Source organism: Prunus avium, chromosome 3 (genome assembly GCF_965620075.1).
Source record: "Prunus avium chromosome 3, drPruAviu1.hap1.1, whole genome shotgun sequence".
Classification (NCBI taxonomy): Eukaryota; Viridiplantae; Streptophyta; class Magnoliopsida; order Rosales; family Rosaceae; genus Prunus; species Prunus avium.
In genome coordinates, this window is record NC_142286.1 from 34,913,816 (window position 1) to 34,926,892 (window position 13,077).

A 13,077-nucleotide genomic window follows, 5' to 3' on the forward strand; every position below is an offset into this window, starting at 1 on the left:
TTGACATGGGGGTCTGGTTTACTAAGGGTTCTCTTGGTTTGCAAGCCTTCACGGACGCTGATTGGGCTGGTTGTCCTATTGATCGGAGGTCTACCAGTGGGTGGTGTATCTTTCTTGGTTCAAATTTAATTTCCTGGTCAGCTAAGAAACAACCGACAGTGTCTCGCAGTTCTACTGAAGCTGAGTATCGTGGTCTGGCTATGACTGCTGCTGAGTTGCTCTATTTGTCCAAGTTATTCAAAGACATTGGTTTTCAGTTACCTTCTCTTCCATTTCTCTGGTGTGACAATCAATCTGCCATTCATCTTGCTTCTAATCCAGTGTTTAGTGCCCGGACCAAACATGTGGAGGTTGATTATCACTTTACAAGGGAGTTGGTTCAACAAAGGTTCTTGTCTATTAAATTTGTTTCCTCTGAACATCAGCTTGCTGATATCTTTACCAAACCTTTATCTGCTGCCAGACATTCTCTTCTTCGCACCAAGCTCACAGTGCGTTCTCCTCCCTTCAGCTTGAGGGGGGCTAAAGGCAGTAAATCGTTTGTTAGTTAGTTAGCCATCTGTAACTAATCTTATACAGCTGTATTTGACAGCTCATCATTGTAATTTAATATAAAGCTTGTACAAACTATTCTTTCAGTATTTTTGAGAATTACAATTCCTTTACTTAAAACCTTAATCAACAGTTAAACCCCAAGAAAGAACCCAACTAATTTTTGCTTTTCAAATTTTTTCTCATTATGCGCCGTCTGCTTTCTCTCTCGGGTACTCTCTCTCAACAGAGGTTGAATTGCAATGGGAAAAAAGGACTTGGAAATTTTAGAGCAAACTTCTTTGGGTTGCATGATAAGTTTGTTACATATCAAAAAGAATTTTCACATGTTCCTTTTGGCATGCACCATAAATGGCAGTCAACCACATAAATTCATGAAGATTCCAATCATGGAACATAATTCGGGTAGGTGTTTATATTCTCCATTGGATGGCGAAGGTGCTCTCCTCGCTTAAATCGATGGAGATCGCGACCTTCCGCTGGTCCCCGCCATAGGCTGTTGGGCGTTTGAGGACCTAGACATGAACGGCCTTACTTTCGAGCCTGTTGCCAGCTATCAAAATGTCAATTATAATGAAGCTGAATAATAGCTGTAAAGTCTCATGTCCATATCCACCCAACCTACTCACTATTTTGGTGTTGGATGACAAAGACGATATGCCTAGCGTCCCCTTAAAATGCATAAGAACTTGTGTGTAATGAGGATAGTATTGTTTTGTTATTTCTGACCAATTACAGTATGTCAAGTAGAAAAGTTATCATATGCGGCATACCGTGATTGATCGAGAATGTCCATGCTTGAAGTGATAATGTGGGTGCTTGAGGAAGTAATGCACTAAAGAACCGAAAAAAGACATCACTACACTTCATTTCTGGTTTGAAACTCATGACAGTGATTGATTGGTAAGAAATTAATTTTGACAAAATCCCATTTTTATTGTTGTGGAAGGGTTTGTAGTTTTTTGGTGTTATGGGGCCTGTGGCCCAATAATAAGAAACAACCACTTCTAAATAGCCCTGGCAAATCTTCTAACAGAGAAGTCCTGAGACAATAATACCATGACCTTTTTTTTGGGGTCTGAATAATACCATGACTGAGTAGCCCAGATTTATACTTAAAAGTTTACAAAGCTTGTCGGCAACAACATGAGATAAGACAACTTAAAATGGCCAGCCCAAACAACATGGAAATATAGCTTGGAGGCTGGCTTAAGAAGTTCAATTCCACCATCAAACTATTTAAAATGTTTAATTCTATTGATTTTCTCACATTTGTTGATAGTAGGATTGAACCCTCAAATAAGTTGCTCACTCTAAACTCCTCATTATAGCTTTTATGTGGCTTGAGGCACCAAATATCATCTCAAATTTTATGTTCGCTAATTTTTTGAGAAGATGCCAACGGGTCAGTAATTCAGTAGTAAGAGCATTTGCGTGCATATCAGTACTCATAGGGTGGAATCCCAATGACACCTTCCATTCCCCCTTCCAAACTTTGACAACAAAAAAATAAATTAAATTATGGGAAGGTAACATGAAAATTTATACGATTTGTCACATCATCATCATCAATATGGTTGATTTATATTTAGGGGAATGCTATCAACTTTCTCTCTAACCTTCTATTTTTGTTAGGAATGAAGAAAATTTCCAAGTGTATACATTCCTCTCTCCCGACTTTTCGGTGAGAGTCTACTCCCTGCCTAGGGTTAGGGTTTTTTCTTCTAGTTTTCTTCTAGGTTTTCTTGGCGGCTACTTGTCTGCCATTTGGGGGGGTGTTTTGAAACTGGTTATCCATGATGGATAACATGGATTTTATGGCTGCAAAGGAAGATGTGGAGGAAGTGGTCTGTTCTTTTGATAAGTTGTTGTCGTTAACTAACGAAGAAAAAGATGGCCTTCAAATTGAACCAGATGATACGACAATGATGAACGAGCGGCTCCATCTTTGTTTGGTAGGTACGGTACTTACTGATCAAGGTTTCAATCGTGAGGCTTTCAAACAAACCATGTTGAGGGCCTGGGGTATGATGCGAGAGGTGGGTGTGAAAGACCTGCGAGATAATCTTTTCTTATTTACGTTCACAACTGTGCTTGATAAAGAGATGGTGATACGAGGGGGACCTTGGAATTTTGATAAAAACCTGGTCTCACTAGAAACACCATATGGTAATAGAGCACCGAACATAATGGTTCTTCATAATGCTGATTTTTGGGTTCAAGCGCATAATCTGCCGTTAAATAGAATGACTGCTATGACGGGGCGCCAGATTGGAAATAGATTGGGTCAATGCATTGATGTGATGGAAGGAGCAGATAGTGAATGTTTGGGGTAGGTATTTGCGTATTAGGGTTCAGTTGGATGTGACCAAACCTCTTCGCAATGTGATGAAGCTGCAATTTGACCACTCTTTAGAGGTAATGATTGAGTTCAAATATGAACGACTACCAGATTTTTGTTATGCTTTGTGCACTACTACAAAAAGTGAAAAAGACAACCAGAAAAAGACGACGGTAGAAGAAAAAACCGTCGTTGTGTTTAAAAAGACGACGGTAACAAAAAAACCGTCGTGGATAAGTGACTTAAACAACTAAAAAACGGAGGTACTATTGAATATTTTTTTATAACGACACACACAAATAAAAAAGCGTCGTCTTATTAAAAAGGTTTTCTTCAAAGTTAAAATCTGACCAAAAAACGACGACAGCAGATATGACAAGCGTCGTCTTTTAAAAATCAAGTGTCCTTTTTTTGGTAAAGACATGGTTGTTTTGAAAAAACTGCCGTCTATTATATGTAAAGATGACGGTTTTTTTTTAAAAAAAGGTCGTCTATTATGAAGTAAAGATGACGGTTTTTTTTAAAATGGTCGTCTATTATATGTAAAGATAACGCTTTTTTGTAAAAAAGGGTCGTCTATTGTGAAGTAAAGATGACAGTTTTTTTAAAAAAAAGGGTCGTCTATTATATGTAAAGATGACTTTTTTTTGTAAAAAAGGGTCGTCTATTATATGTAAAGATGATGCTTTTTTGTAAAAAAGGGTCGTTTATTGTGAAGTAAAGATGACGGTTTTTTTTTAAAAAGGGTCGTCTATTATATGTAAAGATGACGCTTTTTTGTAAAAAATGGTCGTCTATTGTGAAGTAAAGATGACGGTTTTTTTAAAAAAGGGTCGTCTATTATATGTAAAGATGACACTTTTTATAAAAAAACTGTCGTCTATTATATGTAAAGACGACAGTTTTTATTTATTTAAAAGGGTCGTCTATTATATGTAAAGATGACGGTTTTTTTTTAAAAGCGTTGTCTTTTAAAACACGCTAAAAAATGGCTGCTTAAGTGAATTCGTGCTCAACAAATTTTCAAATTTTCACCTGTCTTTGAAAACCTTATCTCTCATTAACAAGTGTCGTCTTTTAAAACACGCTAAAAAAAGGCTACTTAAGTGAATTCGCGCTCGACAAAATTTTCAGATTTTCCCCCGTCTCTGAAAACCTTATCTCTCCCTCCTTGAAACCCTCCTGCACTCTTTAAAACACCCTCATGAAACTCTCTACAAAATCATCAAAAAATCGATATCAATGAAAGAGTTGAGAGATTTTCGCAGATCCATAAGATGTAGAGGGAGGTTCTGTATTTGAGAATCAAAGCTGGTTGAAAGGTTTGATTTGAAAGTCACCTAATCTCTCAATACCCTTCTATATCTTGCTAGTGAATTCTGGATTAGTCTCTTTGCATTTCTAGTATGTTCTTTGTCTCCCTGATTTCAAATTTTCTATCTCTCTTGATTTGTCTGGTTTGTTTACATATTTTTTTTTTTTATATTTCTGGTTTCTTTTTAGATTTTTTGATTTTATTATCAGGAGATGAGGAGGAAGCTTGCATATTTATAACTTTTTCTTTTGCAGGTTTTCTATGTGAGTCGTATGTTTTTTTGTTGTTGAAAATTTGTTACCTTCTCGTTTCACTATCATTTTATTTATATATTTTTTCTTTGCAGGTTCTCGATGGTCTTTTTTATGCTCATTTTACAAGTTTTCTATGGAAATATGGTCCAACGGTAAAATTTCTCTTCCACCTAATTTTTTATGTTTATAATCTTAGCTTTTTTTTTTTTCTCTCTTTGTCATTTTGATTTATTTACAGGGATGATGGAGGAGACTTCAGTTGTGCATCATTTGTATGTTTGGATGAGGAAGGCTTGGATTAGGAGTACGTAGGTCTTGTTAGGAATTATGTTTGTTGTAAAATAAAGATTGGTTAACTATGTAATAACTATTGAATCTTCAAGTTTTATGAAAGAAACTATTTTTGAGTGTATTAATAAAGCATTATGGTTGGTTTTCTAGTTAAAATCGTTGTATAGCATCATAGGAAATCAAAAAGAACTAAAATGTAGCAATTTGGGAACTCATTAGACGACGGTTTTTATAATAAATCATGATCTTTACAGATAATTAACGACAGTTTTTATAAAAAAAGTCGTCTATTATAGGTAAAGATGACGTTTTTTTATTTTTAAAAAGAGTCGTCTATTATATGTAAAGATGACGGTTTTTTTTTTAAAAGGGTCATCTATTATATGTAAAGATGACGGTTTTTTTTAAAAATGGTCGTCTATTGTGAAGTTTAGATGACTTTTTTTTTAAAAAAATGGTCGTCTATTGTATGTAAAGATGACAGTTTTCATAAAAAACCATCATCTTTACATACAATACACGACGGTTTTTAAAACCGTCGTCTTTCATCCTATAATTAACGATCTTTACCTTTAAACAACGATGATTTTCTTTAAAAACCGTCGTCTTTACAGATCAACAACGACGGTGAAAAGCCATCGTAGTTTGGCACCCAAATAGACGGCGGTCGATTTAACGACGGATTTCAAAGCATTACAACGACGGTGGATCCCCGTCGTCTATTTCGTTTTTTGTAGTAGTGGTGGGAGGATTGGCCATGTAGTCAAGGAGTGCAAATTTGTGAGTGCCATAGAGAAGGTAGCAAAAGAAAACCCTTATGGTTCCTGGTTACATTCAAAGTTTGAGGTGGGTAGGGGGAGAACTATTAGTCCAAGGAAGCAGGAGGAAGAGAGGAATAGTCGACGATCTTTTGGGAATAAAGAAGGGAATTGTCCAGGAGTGGGTGGAGATAGGGGGTCTAGCGGCCGGCCACATGGGAATTATTTTAAACATAAGAAACATGGTACTGGTGGTTTGATTACAATTAAGGATGATTTAGTTGACAATGCATCTTTGGCAAACAAATTGAAGTCTAAAAGGGGTGTGGTGAAGGGGGGAAGTAAATTCATAATCAGTGAAGGGGAATTCATTGGCTGAGAAATTGGTAGAGGCTGTTTGCCGCCGGAAAGCGGAAGAAGACGAAATTCAACTAGCACTGCGCAAGGTAGCTTGGGAGACAGCACAGGCAGTAGCTGCTGATGCGTCATCTACCAAGCCTAACATTCTGAGTGAGCAGAAAAATAGAAGGGAGGTGATATGGAAAGTAAGTGAGATGGAGTTGTGTTGATAAATCAGGCAGACATTCAAAAAGGTGAAGTCGGGTCCCTTTCGAAAGACAATGTTAAGACAGTGGCAGCTTGTTTTCATAAGATATTGGGCAGCTTAAAAAATAATGAGGACACTATTGTAAAAGGAGGAGCACATGCTGATGTAGAGAAGGAATTGAAAAGTGTACCTGAGAAAGTGGAATTAGCAGATATGGAAAATAAAGAGGAACAATCTGCACTTATGCAAATTGACAACGTCAGTAGTTCTGAAACGAGGGGAGAGGAATTGGTTAAAGCATGTGGAGGGAGATGGAAGCGCAAGCCACGACTAGTGAAACCGATTGGAGAAAATAAAGGTAGTGGGCTTGAAAATAATGTGGGAAAGAAGGGGGGAAAAGAAAATGTGATGACAAGACTGTTACAGATACATTTGTAACCAAAAAAGTGAAGATAGAGAAAGAGGTTTAAATTGCTGAGATAGAACACGTGGTGGGAGCAGCGGGACTGGCCCACCACAAACAATGAGAATTTTAAGTTGGAACGTCCAGGGTTTCGGGACCCCTGGGACATTCCATTCTCTCAAGCGTATTTTGAGGGAGAAAAAACCCAAGCTGGTGTTTCTTATGGAAACCAGTGTTTTCAAAGGCATGCCTTCGCGCGCGTCGGAGCGAGGCGGCAGCAAATCGCCTCAAGGCGTCGTTTGTTTCGCGAGTTGCACGTTTAGCGCGGGGAAGGCGTGAGGAGGCGTTTCAAGGCGCAGCGAGGCAGAGCAAGGCGCAACGAGGCGGAGCAAGGAGCGCCAGATCTGGACACTCAGAACTGGAAGAAATTTTGGGAGTCTGCAAATTGGCTGCGGCTCTGCGAGGAAGATGACTCGCGTGGGTTTTTTTTTAAGTTAATTGTAATGAAACGACGTCGTTTCCTTTGAAGTGTTTAAAAAAACCTTAAAGTGAAACGACGTCGTTTCACTTGGAGTGTTTTGAAAAAAAGAAAACACTCAAGTTTCTGTTTTTTTTTTTCCTTCCCTTAATTTGTAATAAACTTAAAGCAAGAATAATTAATATCTTCTTGCCTTTTCTATCTCCAGCCAACTGTAGTTTTTCTACTTACCTTTTTTTTTTCTTCTAAATTAATATATTAACACACACACACACACACACATATATATATATATATATATATATATATATATATATTGTATAGTACAAATATTAGTGAATGATATTAGTGTTGAGGAGTGGGATGAGTGAATTATGTTTTTGTTTTGATGTTGAACAAATATTTTATGTTTTGGGATTGATTATTATGCTTTGAATGACAATTAGTACTTGTATTTAATTATATTTAAAAGATTGTTATGGTTCAATAAGAATTAGTTGTACAATTTAATTGTATTGTATTATTCATAAATTTTTCTTACTAAAATAAATTAATGTTCAAAAGGCTTACGCCTCGCGTAGCGCTACTAAAAACGCCTCACCTATACGCCTCGCCTTTGAAAACATTGATGGAAACACAAATGACGAAAGCTCAAATGGAGAAGAGAAGATTTCAATGTGGTATGACAGGGGGAATTTTTGTGGGCAGAGTGGGGTTGGGGGGAGGTTTATTATTGATGTGGACAACTGGTTGGGAGGTGAATTTGTTATCATACTCGACAGGTCATATACATGTATCAGTTAAAACCTCATATAATTATTGCTTCTATTTGACGGGTTTTTATAGGAATCCAGAAACCCAAAATCGAAGATTTTCTTGGGAGTTACTTCGACGTCTCTCACAGTCAGTGAATGGACCTTGGCTAGTTATCGGAGACTTTAATGAAATCTTGATGGCCTCAGAGAAAACAGGTTTGAGAGATTGCCCAACATATCAAATGAACTCCTTTCGTCAAGCTTTGGTGGATTGCAACCTGGGTAGTGTCCCATACCATGGATATCCTTTCACTTGGGCTAGAACATACCCGAGTGGGGATACGGTGGAGGAAAGGTTGGACAAGTGTGTGGTTAATGGGAGAATTAGTGCGGATTATGGTCATATTCTGACATATCATTTAGTAGCATCAGGGTCAAATCACTATCCGATACTTGGAGAATTATTGAATGAAACCCCCATCATGGAGGCAAAGGAAAAAAGAAGATTTCATTTTAAGCAAATGTGGACACTTGAGAAAGGCTGTGAAGATATTATTCATGAGGCTTGGGATTCCACTGATGTTATGGGAGGCGTGAAGGAGGGAATTAAGAATTGTGCAGGGAAATTGGCAGAATGGAATAAATTAACCTTTGGGCATGTGCAAAAGCAACTTGCTACTGCCCATAAGGAATTGGAGGTTTTACAGGGGCGAATGGGACAAGATCAAGTGTTACTAAAGAAAAAAGTAGAAAGGACCATTGTACTCGAGAAAGAGGAGGTAATGTGGAGGCAGCGTTCCAGGGTTGCTTGGTTAAAGGAATGGGACAAAAACACCAGGTTTTTTTACCAAAGAGCCAACACAAGGGAACAGAAAAAAATACAATAAAAGGGTTGTATGACGAAAACCATTTTTGGCAAACAGATAAGCAAGTTATTAGTTTGATGTTCTGCAATTTTTTCAATCATTTATTTTCTACTTCAGGTGGTAGGGATATGGAGAGAGTCTTAGAGGTGATTGAGCCAAAGGTGACACAACAGATGAATTACCAATTACTCCAACCTTTTACCAGAACAGATGTGGAGACTGCATTGTTTCACATGTATCCTACGAAGGCACCAGGGCATGATGGAATGCCGGCTCTTTTCTATCAACGCTACTGGCACATTGTAGGGGACGAGGTATCGCACAAGTGCTGCAGATATTGAATGGAGAAAGCAGTGTCCAAGATTTTAATCATACTCTAATCTCCTTAATTCCAAGGTGCATACACCTTCCAGAGTGACTGATTTTCAACCAATAAGTCTGTGTACAGTTATTTAGAAAATTATTGCAAAGGCTTTTGCAAATAGACTCAAGTGCTTATTGCCTTTCGTTATCTTTGAGTCGCAAAGTGCCTTTGTACCCCAACGTCTAATTCTTGATAATGTGATGGCAGCCTTTGAGACAATGCATTTTATGAAAGGTTTGAAGAAATGAAGATGGCCATTAAACTTGACATGGCTAAGGCCTATGATCGAGTAGAGTGGTCCTTTTTGCAAGCACTAATGTTGAGATTGGGATTTGCTTCAGAGTGGGTAAAACCATAGTATAAAATATCGATAATATTGATGAAATATCGAGGATATTATCGTTTTTTTCAAATCACGGATATTTCGGAACGTATCCATACACATATCCATACACATATTGTATAAATATCGATATCGATAATTTCACTCACACTTCAGCAATATTTTGTCAAAATATCAATGTAATGAAAAAAAAAAAAAAGGGGGGGGGGGGGGGGTTTAGGGTTTAGGGTTTAGGGTTTAGGGGGGGAAGGGGGAGAGAACACAAAGCACACACACAAAGGGGATTCAAACCCTTGCCATTTCACTCCTCCAACGCCTTAACCACCATGTTGTTTATGTTTTTGTGATAATATGCTAATATGTATATTTATATGGTTTTGTTTTGAACTGTTTTTTGTAAGAATCAGATTTTCACATGAGAATGTGAGTCTTTGACCTTTCCTTTTGCGATGGAATCGAGCGGCTCATGGAAAGAATTTGAGATCCAATCTTCAAATGATTTTGCTTATGGACAACATCAACCAATCTCGGATCCATATGGGTGGCATGTTAACAGTTACATGCAAACTATTTTGGGGATTTATCATTTGATGACTATTCTTCACAATACACTTACTCTACTCATAGAGATTATGAAGATATTGAAAATTTTGAATCTCATAGGAACTCTACGTGGTACTAAGTCACTCATGTATCTTACCATGCTATGTATAAAGTGTAAAATATTGTAGTAAATCATTATATATAAATGATTATGGTGTGTTTAATCTTCTTTCATTAATTACTACATATTTTCTACACTCACAGTGTTTGTCAGCTCGCTATATAATCAACTTAAATCAGTTAAACCCATCATGCAATGCATTTCCTTCCAATTTTTTGTGATAAACTAATAGAAAATTGACTGAATAAACATCCTCCAAAGTTTCAATAAAAATTTCCAAGTTTTTCTTACAATTTCCGTGGTTTTTATTCAATTTTTATCGATATCGATAATATCCCAATATTTCCATTGAAATTTCCGTGTTTTTAGACTACCAATATTTCTGATACCATCGATATTTTATACCTTGGGTAAAACGAATAATGGGCTGCTTAAGAACATTTACTTTTTCGGTGCTTTGGAAAGGTAATCCATTCGGGCATGTTGTTCCTCAGAGAGGGTTAAGACAAGGGTGCCCCCTTTCACCATACTTATTTTTAATGTGTGCTAAAGGCTTTTCAAGGCTGTTGTAGAATGCTGAAAGGATAGGGAGTTTGCGTGGGATTCGAATTGCATATGGACCTCCATCAGTCAATCATTTATTCTTTGCTGACGATAGTATTCTTTTTCTTGACGCAACTAAAGAGTCTTGTGAAGTAGTGAAGAATATATTTCAAGTGTATGAGGAGACTTCCGGGCAGAATATCAATTTCACAAAGTCTGCGTTAAGTTTGAGCCCAAATGCTACTGATGTTGAAAAACAAATAGTTTTGGATTTATTGGAAATTCCGTTGGTGTCTTGCCATGAAAAATATTTAGGTTTGCCTATGGTGATTGGCAGGGGAAGAAAGCAGATTTTCAGGACTGTCAAAGCTCGAATCGGAAAACGAATTAGTGGGTGGAAGGAAAAGCTCATATCTAGAGTCAGGGACGAATCCAGGATTTCAAAATACACTGGGCTGGATTTCCCTTATAAACAAACTCGACGATACGAGTGAATTTCATTGATAACAAAAATTATACACCTAGTCAGGGGGGACATATTGAGCCTTACCCTCAAAATGCATCTAGTACATAAGATATAAACTAATAAAAAAAGACAATAATAAATAAATATGCAATGCAAATACATAATACAACTATTTGAGTTGCACCCTTCTACGCTTCAAAGAGTTGAAATCACTAATTATTGATTCGTTATCGATACTATCAGCAAAATTTTCCATCCTCTCCAACTTCCTATCAATGATGTATGTAAGCATATTCAAAAATCCCCAAATTCAAAAATCCCTAAATGTTGTTTATAGAAAAAAAAATATAATTATAACTCCCTAATAATAAGAACTAAGTGAAGAAAATTACCTCAATAAACAAAAAGAGTAGAAATTGACTTGTTCATTTGTTGACATGGAGCTGGACCAATCGCTGGTTGGTGGGGTGCCTCTGGCTTTGTCGGCTCTTTGCGTTTTCACCCGAAAAAGTCAAAAACTGAGACAAATCCAAACCAAACCGGTTCATACTAGTTCCGATTCCGGTTTTTCACCCTAAGGAACCGGTCCAATCCAAACATGTCCAATAGAATTAATTTGTATATATTTTTATATTATATATATTTATATTTAAAATACCAAATTTTTTTTTTGGCCCAAACCCAACTATTTCAATATACCAACAAAAAGCCCAAATTTCCCAAGTCCAACAAGCCATATTTCAATATCATAATCCTATCAAATCTCACTTCACTCTCTCTCTCTCTCTCTCTCTCTCTCTCTCAATTTCCCAAAACTGATGCAAGGCATGCTTTCATCTTCTCAATGTTACTTTATTTTTCCTGTCAGATTCATCTTTTCATCTCCACCACTTTTCTTTCTTCTTTCTTCCTATTTCTTTTTCTCCCTCACTCTAAGTCTATTCTTTGTCTTCTTCCTTTCATTTTATTTTATTTTCTATCCATCTCATCTTCTTCCTTTTCTCTTTTTCTCCCTCTCTCTCCGTCTCTTCTTCCTCTTCTTTTTCTCTCCCTCTCTCTCCTTCTCTTCTTCCTTTTTTCTCTTTCTCTGGTGCAGTTTTCTTCTCTTGCTCTGGTTTTTCTCCTTCTCTCTTTGCAATTTTCTTCTCTTTCCTCTGGTGTTTGGTTTATTTATGTTTCTCTCTCTTTCTTCTTGTAGATCTAAAATTAGATATGTGGGCATTTGTTTGTTGAATATGTTTAGCAGTTTAGATCTGTTATTTTTTAATATGTTTTTAGCTTGGTTTATTTGTATTCCTTTGTTTATGTTTGAGATTTTTCTTATATGGTTTTGGGTTGCAGAGGAAGTGATTAGATATGTGTATGTAACAAAAAAAACAAAAAAGCAAAAAAAAAAAAACAAGTTTGAAACCGTGAGCCAGAAGAACCGAACCGGTCTTTATAGGTCCAAATTAGTTCGGTTTTGCCACTCGTTTTAGTTAAAAACCGGACCGAATCGGACCGGATGAACAGTGCGGTTTCGGTTACAATTTTAAGCGAGAACCGGTCCAACCGGACCGCACCCAGGCCTAACAGGCTATGCCCACCTACTCAATGAGCTGCTTTCGAATGCCTAAGGGGATGTGTAAGGAACTTCATGGCTTGATGGCTAAATTCTGGTGGTCTAAAAGTAAGAATATGCAAGGTATTCATTGGACTAAATGGGAGACATTATGTGTGAGCAAGCAAATTGGAGGATTGGGATTTAGAGACCTTGAGGCTTTTAATCAAGCTCTCCTTGCAAAACAAAGTTGGAGATTATTTTCTAATTGTAATTCCTTGGCAGCAAGAATTTTCAAGGCCCGATACTTTCTGTGTTGTTATACATAACTGGTCGGTACTAGAAATGTCCTACCAGAAATAGCCCACCAGGAATGGCGTACCAGATATGGCCTAAGCCAATATGGCGTACCCGAAATGTCTTACCCGTTTCAATACTGCCTAAGCCAATATGGCCTACTCGAAATGTCCTACCCGAAACGTCATACCCGAGCAATATGTGCTAGCCAAGCCACTACCCCAGGTCTCCTGACAGCCCGTGCCTTCCCCACGTGCCCAGCTCATACCCCACTGAGGATGTCTCCTGACAGCCCATGCC